Below are 13,152 nucleotides of genomic sequence, written 5' to 3'. Positions count from 1 at the left end.
ATCCTTGTCGTCGTCGTTGCAATCGTTCGTCTCGACCAAAACTTGAGAAGACCGATCATTAAAGAATCCGATTAAACTTGTTAACTAAGAATGACCAATTAACTCTTCGTGATATTTTAATTGGACTTATACAGAATGAACAAAGATACATACATATATGAGGAGATAGGTGGATCAATATTGAGTGCAGGATACGGATATCCCTTCCAATTGTACGAGTTTCCCTTTTCATATGTCTTTTACAAATATCTCTCAACCGTATAAAAGTATTCAAGTATTATTGCGTGTATACGTATAATATTCGCATGTTTCTTGAGGATCTACCAATAGTATGAATAAATAATACTAATTGTAAGAAAAATACGTACACGGAGAGAGCACGATTGATCTTTAAAATGCATCATCCGTCGTCTTTCCTTCGGTTGTTACAATGTCTTCATGTAAACATCGCGCGTTCGTAATAGAATCTTATAGAAAGGGAAACCAGGTAAATTGAAGGTGGTATTCCCCCTATTCTATAATTTAAAACATACGCTCATATATATATCAATACTTTTATTATTCTAATATTAAATGTACAAATTTGCAATGAATAATTTCTTTTGAATAACTCGTGAATTAATTTTGTTTTTCAAATTAACGCATACAAACATACACGCATTAATTTAAACTTATCTTTCGAGCATAAATTAGTATTTGATACTTAATCTCGTATCATAGAACACATGCATTACACATTGGATTTTCTTTTTCGGTCAAGAAATGACCTAGATACTTAGCTTGGTCGAAGCTCGAAGATTTAAAGATAAAATGATCGAGTTTGCGGAGTAACTCGTCATATCTTAACAAGAGATTCCTTCGACCGAGGAACCCGCAAACATACATAGATATTCGTTGAGCTAACTACTTCCCTCCTCTCTCTCTCTCTCTCTTTCTCTTTTGCCTCGCGCTTTCACAGAATTATATAATCATTAATTTCAAATCCTTCCTGTGCAGAAACGCGACATATTCTGGATAGCGTTGGGTTGCTCGAGAAAGATTGTACAATTCTGACACGCGTTTCTGGAAACCTTGGTATATCTGTGATATCTATTTTTAACTACGCATTTATAAAGCTTTAATGAAAAGTGATAAGGCAGTATATTATTTTTTTTCTATTCTCTTTTTTTCCTTTTTTTCCTAACTCTAACACACAGAGACAGAGAGAGAGAGAGAGAGAGAGAGAACGTGGAAAGATAAAGTATAGTATGTAATACACAATCAGGGGACCTCGACTTTCCAAGAATGAAAGGCGCACGTGCGTTTCTCTTCGAAATGGTGCTGGGCTGGTGCTGGTGTTGGGCTGGTGCTTGCGATGGCGGTAGTAGGGACCAGAGCCGAGGAAGAGGAAAGGGAAAAAAGAAGGCGATTGTACGTGGCGCTCGTAGGAAATGGAACGTCTTTCGGTACGAGACAATAGGGAGCCATCATGGCCGGTGGGAAACGCGAGAATGAAAAATACAAGGAAAATCTCCGACGAATAATCTTGTGCGCGCGAACGCACTTACACGCTCGCTTACGTAATTTATCATTGACGGAGGACGTTCTCAAAGGAACGAGAGACGTGAAAAGAGAGAGAGAGAGAGAGAAAGAAAAGAGAGATGACTAAAAGGGTATGGAATTAATTCTAAATAGAGAGAAATGGGTACATGATTCTTATTTAATTGGAAAGGAAAAAGGAAAAAAAAAAAAAGCAACGATGGATTTGGTTCAGTGGAGTTTTGTTTTTTGTTAAATGTATTAGGGTAAGATTGGACTATCCGAAAGTAGGTCAAATTAGTTAAACGCGTGTCGTAATGTGTGTTGGATCTAATAAAAATAGATAATATTTATCACGAAAACGTATGATAATGGAATAAGGAAGGCCTTAAAAGGTCTTTGAAGATTTTCGTAAGATTGATTTTTCAACGCAGAACAGTATTTTCTAAACTAAGAAGATTTTTGGAAAAATATTGAAATAAGACTCGTATTAAGAGACAAGTGTCGATTAATCGATTATATATGTTACGCATTTAATTCGACACGACATGGCTTCGTGGCTTAGAATTTTTCTTTTCCGAGAAAAACCATCTAAATGGCGCCAGGCAGGGCGATCGTACGTCTGATAATCCACGACGCGATCCACGTGTACCCCCGATCGAAAACCTCGATCACGAACAGATAAAACTAGTGTTTGCTCGTCAACTCGAAATATCATTCGATTTTTCGTGCACGTGGAGAAACATTCCATCGGACGGATTTTTACGATATCGATCGTTCGATATTACCGAATATATCTACCTAGTTACGCACATACGTATGTGCGTATATCATAGGTACATAAAAAACAATCAATGATTTCTCTTTTATCTAAATGACAATGCGATTCAGTAACTCGTATAGTACCCTACCTACTCTAATTCGAATTTTATTTAAACGCAATCTTTTGCTTTATGTTGTCCATTCGAAAAAATGATTTCTCAAGTAATCGATATTGACGAACAACTAACGCATATCACGTATATCAAGAGACGAGTTACGAAAATACTTTTACATTTACATTCATACGCTTTTATACCCGTTCTACCGATGTTTTCAAAAAATCACCTTGACTGCCGTCTTCTTGCCGACTAGTCCAGGCATAATAGCTCATTTACGCATTGTTTATCTTCTCTTTTCTGCATCATAATGATCCAAATCTTTCAAACGATTTTCGATTATCGCGTACGGAGGAGGCGACATTGCAATAGCATTATTACTCTACCGATCATTATGTAAGGTTATAACGTTATGTGAACGTTTTACATTCGATGGCTTGCGCGATCGCGGTGCTCTCTCAAGGCCTCCTCCACATTGTTATTTGTACGTCGCGTTAACGCGTCGACGCTCCTCGACTTCTCCAGGGACGTAGTGTACAAGACGTCCACGAAGAAACTCCCATCAATCGAGAACGTCTCTTTCTCTTTATCATTCGACAAACGTAACCATCATCTATAATACCTTTTCTATCTATCCACGAGTATTTTCTCTTAAACATTTCAATGTCCTTTAATACCATCGAATATCATATTTCCATAAAATTTATTTCCATTCGTGTCAAGCAGTCAACGTCGTCTCGAATTACGTGTTTTAGAAAATGATTACATCCTCTGACTTCAAGGAAATGTCATTTAATCGAATTTATTCGAATGATTTAAAGGTGTCCAATACTTGTGTAACGTAATACATACTAACGTTCGAAGTAAAGAGCACAAGTACCTGATAGCTTATAAACCTGAATGATACGTGTCAGAGTGCCGTTAAGAAAAACAAGTTGTAAAAACAAACGCTAAATAGTCTTTCGTTCGCTAGCCAAACGTTTATCCGCGAACAGCTAGAAATTATGCGCGTTCTTGCTCGGGACGTCCACGCAAATAGCTTTATGCGACGTTACAAACTCAAATGGGTTAACCTTGGGAGAAAATCACGCGATCCAGCCGAGTCCTAAGCTCCTTCCTTCCTTCATTTCTTTCTTCTTATTTTTATTATTATTATTATTCATCTTCTTCTTCTCTTGCCTCTTACCTATACTCCTACTCCTATTCCTCCGCCATACATACATATGTATTCTTATACACCTATACGTATTCATACCTAAAGGCTTGACTTTTCCAACGCACGTTTATACTGCGTCTCATTTCACGGAAGACAACAATTTTCACGTCGTCAAAATCCTTACCTTTTAAGAATACGTTTCACGCATGAAAACGTGTCCATAGATTATTAATCTTTTAATTGCAAATAGATTTTTAACGCTTTTCCAAGAATGCATCGGAAGCGTGGAAAGCAAAGGATGCGTCCTATTTCTTTTACGCTCGTTTAGAAAATTTGTCATATAATTCATAGGGAACAAAAAAAAATGTGTGTTGCATTTATTCACAAATAGTAAATATCATAGTTTGTTCATTTGGAAACGACGTTATTCGAAAGCCATAGAGGATCGTTTATTGTGTATACGCATGAAGATAACTACTTGGTTCCAACTGGAAGTAGGAGGAATCGTAGAAGCGTTCTGCGTGTAATTCTTTGTCGCTTATCTCGGCACGAGTTAGTCGGCACACCGTGCATATGCTTTCATTCTAAAACGTCCCCGCGCCCTATCGTCTTGCATTTCCATACGAGGTATCTCTTTCTATCTATATCTCTTCTTGCATTTCTTCTTTCATGTATAATGCTACGTCGTTGTCATACACGATTGGAACTAGACGTTCTCATAGCGTCGAGTAGAAAGAAAGAGACGGATGGCTAATAAAAGTGGAACAGTAGAGGAAAGTGCAACGCGATGATAAGCTAAAGAGAAAGAGAGAGAGAAAGTGCAATAAACAAAAGATTTGGTATATCCATTGAACGATGTTGGATAAATTAAAACAAATAATATCTACGTATATAATATGATCGTAAGGATAATATAAATAAAGCAAAGAGAGAAAGAGAGAAAGAGAGAGAGAGAGAGAGGAGTATTCTGCTGAGTCCGAACAATACGTAATTAAATTAACAATAGAAACGGGAGAAGAAGAAAAAAAGAAGCGAGAGAGGAAGAGAGAGAGAGAAAAAAAAGTGAGGGAGAAAGGAAAGGCTTCGCTTTTAAAATTCCTCTCATTGACGCTGTCGGGGCCTTTAGAAAGCCTCGCCCGTTGCGTACGCGAACGGGAAGAAGGGCTTTATCATGCGGAGAACCGAGAAAGAAGAAGGTTTTACCGGCGCTTTGTCGACGAGAGAAACAGGGGGAGAGAGAGGGAGAGAGAAAGAAAGATATAGGTAGAAAATGAGAGAGAATACGAAAAAGGAAGTTATCGGGAGAGTGAGAGGGAGAGAGAGGGAGATAGAGGGATGACGTACGCGCACGCTCTGATAAGACCTTATCGTGTGAAAGCACCGTGGCCTACTTACACACGCTCTACGCACTTATACGCTTCTCTCTCTTTTTCTCTCTCTCTTTCTCTCTCTCTTTGTCTCTTTCTAACGCTTCAAACGAACGCACTTTGTCTCGCGCGTGCATGTCTACGAGAAGGTGCTCGTGTCCTCTTTGCGGAGACGACGCGCGGCTAGATATAACTCTTGGAAAAGTCTTGAGCAATAGATTCTATTTTTTTTTTTTTTCTTTTTTTTTTTTTTCAACTAATTTTTTCTATCATCTTTTATTTTTATTATTATTTTTTTTCAATTTCATTTTCGGCGTTCTTGTTTAATAATCGAATAATTGTCAAAAGAAATATAATTCGTATCGGGGTAAGAAGTAAAATTGAATTTCAATCGTAGAGACGAGTGTTGCAGAAATTGAAACGACTATTCGTATTTTTTGTGTGCAAACGGAAAGAAGATAATAGTTTCGTATTTTATCGAAAAGTCAGAGAGAGAGAGAGAGAAAGAGAGAGGTGATTGGAAAGGGTGAGAGGCATGGTCAAAGGATTGAAACCTTCTCAACGTTATTTTCTCTTTTTTATTTCTCTCGTGATTAGAGACATTTTATAGAATTATCACACGTGGTTAATAAAATATATCGCATGAAACATTTAACTGCGATCAAATTAAATTGCGTATTCTGTATTCTTATTTCGTTATGTTTACATTTCTAAGGATTGCTCTATCTCCCTCTTTCCACCTCTCTTTCTTTCTCTGTCTCTCGTAACTATGTATGATGTAAAACACATTTCGTCGTTTTTCCTTGTATCTATATTTCCAACTATTTTTTTAAGCACAGTTGAGTAATTTTTTTTCCGAGCAATCAATTGAACATTTTTGTTTTCTCGAACGAATTCGTGAATCGATACGACGACGACTTTTTAAATACACTTTTACTTTCTCCTCGTCGATGATACGTCGGTTCCTTCTTTTAACGTTTTCATCGATACCGCTCGAAATTCTAATTAACGCGTTTAAAAATTGACGTCAGAATCGAAGATCGTAACGCTGAGAGTTATTTTTTTCTTATGTCTTCGCAATATTCATTAAGTAACATCTTATAACTCGCAATAAATATCAAAATCAATTAATTTCAAATCATGGAATTGAAAAAGAATTATTTGATTATATTATACTATTTCACAGTTAAACATTATTAAACAGTTAAAATCTGATCAAAATTTACCAATTCGGGAAACTCGATTTCGAGAACGAATAAAAAAAGCGGATTTGCATGGGCGAATATCGATAAAACGAATCTAAATGAACAAAATCAAGAAGAAAAACGTTTAGCATTCGCAACACGTTTAGATTTTTGAAAAAACATTATATTTAACAACGAATACAAATTTCAACTTCGTTTTTATAATAGAAGAAAATACATAGCGAATATTTTTAAGCTACGACAATAATATCTACAGTTTAAACACGATGTAGGTTCGCTGTGTGTTTAGGGTTGTTTCTCTTCAACTGAGATTGACAATTTACATTTTCTACATAGGTTCTGCAATAAGATAACAATACCAAATTCGTCTTAACAATATATTTTCCTAAATAAATAATAAAACACGATACGTACTTTAGCATTAGTTTTTGTACTTGTGCCGGTTGTGTCAGTTGCCCTTGCGAAACGACGACGATGCGCTCGACTTATCACTTTTAAAACGACGCGTTATCACAGATTTTTCTATTCCAACTTACGTATGTAACAAGCAAAAAATGTCGACCTTGCTCTACTAAAATAATTAATCATATTAAGATGACAAAAATCGTTGCCGGTCGTTTTTTTCAACTCTTTCACTTTCGATAATAAAAGATTTTTCTCGGTAGTTCGCAATGGATGAAAAGAATTGAGAATGAATAAAAATATCCCCGTAACTTTTGGATTGAGTTCGAAAGGAGAAGAAGTATTATAGAAGAAGAATATGAAGAAAAAGCCTTGAACGAACGAATAGGAAAGAAAAGAAATGTAAGATATGCGAAAGAGAGAAAGAGAGAGAGAGAGAGAGAGAGAGAGAGAGAGAGAGAGAATAAACCGTCCAAGACAGAAACGTAGCCGTAAAACGTAGCCTCGGCCAACTTAGTCGTGGCCATAAACGACGCATTCGTGGCGACCATCAGGACAAGAGGAGTGGGAAAAACAGAAGCACGAGAGGAATCGTTGAAGAAAACGAAAGAGAGAAAGACGTAGAAAAAGAGAAAGAAAAAGAGAGAGACTTGTCCGTCTCCGTATGCGACTTACATAATCTTCTCAATAAACTTACGCTCATAAAACTGCCACGTTGCATGTCTCTCTCTCTCTCTCTCTCTCTCTCTATCTCTCTCTTCTTTGCTGTCATAAAAGAAAAAAAAGGTCTCCTTTACTTCCTCAACGCACGGAGATTTCTCTCCGTCTCTCGTTGACCATTGTCTATCAATACTGATTATGAGAGAGAAACATTGATCGGATGTTGAATCACGAAGATCTACAATAATTCAACGTTATTGCATGCCGAGAGAAAAAATATAAATATCGATGGTTAGAAATTGAATGTCAGTGCAATTAATTTAAGTTTTCTATTCTAGTTTATCTCAATGATTTGTTATATTAAAGTATTTATTCGATTGATTATATTATTATCATAAATCGTAAAACGTTTAACATATTATTTTTGGGCTATTATAAATAACAGAGTACACCTTATTTTATTTTTACACGATAGATACGTTATCTCGAAGAATACGTGTAAAAGAATATATAAACTGCATCTATCGAATAATACTTTTTATTTAACTCAGGTGAAGTGCTCTCAGGTAAAGTAAAATTGTCTTCTTAGAATTTGGCTCGATCGTGTTAAATCAGAATCGTTTAAAAATAGAAAAAATTGGGTGTATTTTAATAAATATTAACTATATACGTACGGAAATAATAAAATATAATATATATGATCGAATATATTGAATTAGAGACAATAACGAATAGGATAAAAATAGATTGTAGTGACCCAAATAAAAACTATGCCCGTTCAATATTAAAAGCCATATGAATAAAAAAATAAAAATAGAAAAATGAAATAGAGCAATTTTTGTGATGAAATTCGGAAAAGCAAGGATGGATCTTCGTTTTTTTTTTTTCGTCGGTAAACCCTGAGGGCAAACAAGCACCCTAAGAGTGTTGAAAAAGGATAGAAGAGGAAGAAGAAAAGGTCCGATGGCCGTGGCATTACTACTCGTTTACGAGGGCATTTACGAGCGTCCGCTTGGAAATTATTTCCCCTATTACTGTTCACAATGCCAAGATTATGAGACTTTTTCAACCTTTCTTCTATCGGTCTTTTCTTTAAAAAAAAAAAGAAAAAAGAAAAGAAAAAGGAAAAATAAAGTCCTTTTCTCGCTCTCCTTTTACGCCGTCATCAGAATCATCATTTTTATCCGACATTTAACATAAGTTGTCAAAAGGTTACGAAAAGTTAGATATGTTGAAATAGATCACTTAGAAAGGTTTTTTTATTTTTCCTTTCTTATTCTTATTCTTCTTCTTCTTCTTCCGTATATCTCTTTTTCTCTTTGTAACTTTGCAAAGCGTAGAAAACCTGTGCGCCGACGAGTTATTCAAGTAGAACGTTCTCTACCTCTCTTTATATTCGTTCGTCACTCTTTTCTCACGTCGATCCTATTGTTTTCTCTACGTACAATTTTTTTCCTAACATTTTCTTGTCCCATACGAGCAGCAATAGAATCGCCCTGACAAGGACCAAACGCGTTTCTCTTATCCTTGAACGAGGAACGATTAGAAATTGGCCTTCGACGCGCTCTTATAAACTCAATAAGGGTATTGGAAAAAGGGTGAAACGAATTTATTGCGCTAGTGATCTCGCCGACTCGTGATAAAGCCATTCGTCGCTCTTGTTACCTTCTGGGTGAAATCGGGCTATGCTTCTTAAGTTTGCTTCTGGCATTGTCATCGGCAACTAACATAAGCTCCAAAATTTCGGAGAAAAGAATTCAGACCAATCGTATTTTGCTCCAGATTCCTATTTTTTTTTATTTTTTTTTCTCTTTTCATTTATTTTTTTTTATTTTTGAAAGGCTAACAAATAGAACGAAGGTAAAAATGTTCTAGTTTTAATCCTTTCGTTTTTTTTTCCTCTACGTTTCCCATACAAATTTTCACTTTTACAACTTTCGGTAGGAACGTAGAAATGTAAATAAAATATTTTCTATTAGAGAAACCTAATATCGTAGCAACTAATCGAATCCGACCAACGCATTCGTATACGGTTTTCTTTTCTTGACTATCGTAAAAGGTTCCCCTGTTTTTCTTACCTTCCTTTTTTTTCTTTTTCTTTCTCTCGACGGTCGAATGATTTCTCGAGCGACCTCGCGGAAGACCTTTCACCGTTCCAAAGCGCGAGGAGACACTTTTTACAAATTCTTTCGCAGTCGTTTTTAAACAATTCTCCGTTTTTCCTCTCTATACTTTTTCTTTTGTTTTATTTATTTCCTTAGGATTTCTAGCAAATATAACGTCAAGGATGGAATAATTAGATCGATGTGCCTATTATTCAAAACATATTAAAAAGAACAAAAATACTCGATTGCGTGGCCGCGATTAGAATTTTTATCGTCATCCTTCGTATTTATATTTTTAGTTTAGCAAAAGAAGAAAGAAAAAAGATCGAGATATCCGAAAAAGATGTTATACGTATAGGAAGAAATTTATTTGAGGAAATACTCAAAATTAGAAAAATATAAATATTTAAACAATTTTTTTAATATCAACACACGTATTATCGATAATAGAATAACTTGTTGGAAAAGAAAAAAAACACAAAAACGAAAACAAGAGAACTACTCTAGCTGGTGAGCTTTTCAAACGTGGGCGTATGCGAGTATCTATTTGTGCGATCTCACCTCGTGTCAGAGAGAAAGGGTGAGAGGGAAGAAAAGAGAGAGGGAGAGAAATTGGGAGCAAGGTTCGGGAAGTTAGGAAGATGCTACTAAGGTGCAACGAATGGCAGTTTGCCAAACGATTGGGCAAGTGACCGGACTCGTAGGAAAATAGATCGGCTTTCGACGAATTCGTCCGGGCCAAATCGATGTCTCGGCCCGTGGCCCTCTTTTGCTTACGATGAGAGACAACTACGCGATCTTGAGAAAAATACTGACAAATCAAAATAAATAAGAGTCCTAACGAAAGGTTCAAGATAATAGAATTAATTATTACCAAATTTCGTATGGTCATGAGAGGATCTTCAATTTCCGTAATTTGCGTGAACGCGCTTTCTCAACTGGCTGATTATCAAATTTTACTCTTCCAATAGTTTCGCGTTGTACAAGCGGAAGGAAGTATTATGGAAAAAAAGATACGATTTTGATTATTATTAATTAACGATATATTCTGTTATCATGTTATTCTGTTCATACATGATCAGCACATGTTACTAGATTTCTGTTATGAGTTTCACTTGTTTTTTTCTATCGATCTTTCATATTGCACTAAATTGTTCCTCGATTCCTGCTAGTAGCCTTTCTTTCGATATTCCTTGGAATTCCTTCGCTTCGATAATTCTTATAAACTTAAGATGTATATAGCAGAGGATCAGCTTTCTTTTAAATAAATACGAAAAAGAGTTTTATGACACACAGGTATATCATCACTTAACAATAGATTTTGTTATTCTTCTGCTCGTGTAGCATAATGTGTGTGTCACATAAAATAAAGTATAACACACATAACATAAAAGAAAAGGGGGAAAGGTGAAGTTATTTCTATCTTTCTGTTATACTTTTAATAATAGAATTTAAAGTAAATATTCTGCGGTTGTACAATGGCAATGACAAAAAATTGTTCACACCAACGCGAACGAAACTAATATAAGATTACTGACCCAATAAGTATCCCCGTTTATTTTTAAAAAACATTGTGATACCATCAGATTTATATTGATTGCATGCATACATATATAAAGGAAGAGTTTTTATGCCGAAAGGCTTTTTTCTAACGAGTCAATAAAGTTTTTCTATTTCTGTTGGCTCAACCATCCCTTTTATTTTGTTTAATTAATCCAAACTTCATAACCCTAAGCTCATTCCAATTATGAAAAGACTCTATGTTGGGGAGGAATTTCCTGACATACATTCATATCTCTGTTAATTTTAATAAAAATTGAACAATCAATTCAAGATATTCACACCAACGAAAATGACTGCATAAATCTGCAAATTAAATGAGATTTAATTAGATATAAAATTCTATAATAAAATATTATTTAATTACGTAGGAAAATAAATTCTTACACGGATAGGAACACCTTACTTAGGTTTTATTTTCTATTCATTTTATTCTCTTACTCTCTGTTATTATGCTATTTTTTCAAACATTCTTATCAACGACATTGTTGCACTTTTCCTGTCGCGTCTTAATTTGTTTGTAACCCACTTCCCGACTGTCTCTTATCTCCCCTGCTGTCCCCCGCAAATCTTGCCAATTCGTTATTTTCTCGCTTCCCTCAATACAAGAAAGCTTTCACTTTTCGTCACGGTTGAAAATTTGTCGATGCCCTTCCAAAAAAACAAAGTTTCATTTAACAAATAAACGAAATCTTCCCGCGAGGAGGATTCGATTTGCAAGATTGCTCCAAACGGAAGAGAAAGTATTGGAAAGTTACCGGGAGTCCTATAGAAGAGTCCTTCGTACGAATTAACGTCCAACACGAGTAATATACTACATCTTTTTGAAGCAGTTAACCATTTCTACCATTTTTTTCTTCCAACTATTTTTTCTTTTTAATCGTATGATCGAAGATTAGAAGAGAATTTGTTCCCTCTTGAAAGTGGGAAGAGGGAATGAGAAAAAAAAAAATCTAAAGAGAGAGAGAGAGAGAGAGAGGACTTTTTGTCGTGTTTACCCGAGCACGATAAAAAAGAGAGTAGTATAGTGGCTTCTCCTTCGAGTCGGTGCTTCCTGCGTCGAGTGGGACAGGAAACGTTCCTCCTCCTCCTCCTCCTCGGCTCTTCTACTGTTCGAAATCGGCCAGAACATGCTGGCATTTGTCAGTGGTGAACGCAGGGAAAGAGGAAAATAAAGAAAGAGGAAGAAAGATGGCAAAAGAAACCGAGGGACTCGAAACGTTTGCTTACTTTCGATTTCGTTTCGTCGACGGCAGTGGCGCGTCGTGAGCTCGTGAAGATTACGTAAGCCGCCAATATGGCGGCCCCCTCTCTTCAGGAATCCTTCTCTCTTACTCTTTCTCGGTGTGCGTAGAAGCCGTACGGAGAAGGCCAACCCGGTCGACCAACGGGGGCCGTGTCGAAATAATAGTGGTCATTCTTATTATGTATCTCTTGCTTAGTGCCACCGTATGGTGGTTCTTCTCTCTTCGTTTTACCGTTGCCGAGCGACCGCTAAAACTGCCCAGGATTATTCGCCTTTGCCCTCTCTCTCTCTCTCTCTCTGTCTTTCTCTTTTTTTTAGAAGTAATCCGCGAGGAAGCACGCTTCTACAGTTCAAGTTCGCTCTCCACCCTCCTCGTCTACCAAGTTACTCCTCAATCAGTATACTTTCATCTTCTTTATTCCATATTAAGAAACAATTTGTTAGATATATTGTATTATACAGAATATTTGTATATTATTTTATTATTCATATATTTGGACATAGTTAATAATTATTACGAATTTACTTATTTAATATTTACATACGCATCAATATAGCTTTAATTCGCAATCAGTCACTTCGGAACCAGCGTCTGTGCTGGTGCTAAAAAAGAGAAAAAGAAAGAGGGGAGAGAAAAAACCCTAGAGGCCAACAAAGTCGTCTTCCGAAAGTAGAGATTGCTTAGTTCGCATAGACTCGTCCGACAAATCGATGATTAATCCGCCACTGTCTGCCAAGGACGCGATTACTCCGAACCATGAAAGTATTATTATGGCTATCCGTGTCTTTAAGAGTCAGAATTAACGAGAAAAGAACTTTATTGGATGACATTATTGGTAGATACATTTTGTTTTTGATTATTAGGATATATTTTTGATTCGCTATCTTTTTTTAGATAGCTAAGGATGTTAGGACTTTCCGCCCCCGAGATCGTTCTTATGAAGCGTCGAAATAAGGTTAATTCGATCTCGTAGAAGCGTCTAGTGCTTGTACTAGTACGTCGTTCTAACAGGGTCCAAATAGTGTCGCAAACGACGCATTTAGAAGCGACATTC

The sequence above is a fragment of the Polistes canadensis genome, unplaced genomic scaffold (genome assembly GCF_001313835.1).
Source record: "Polistes canadensis isolate GaletaPanama2010 unplaced genomic scaffold, ASM131383v1 scaffold_55, whole genome shotgun sequence".
Taxonomy (NCBI): Eukaryota; Metazoa; Arthropoda; class Insecta; order Hymenoptera; family Vespidae; genus Polistes; species Polistes canadensis.
Note: the sequence above shows the minus strand (reverse complement) of the source record.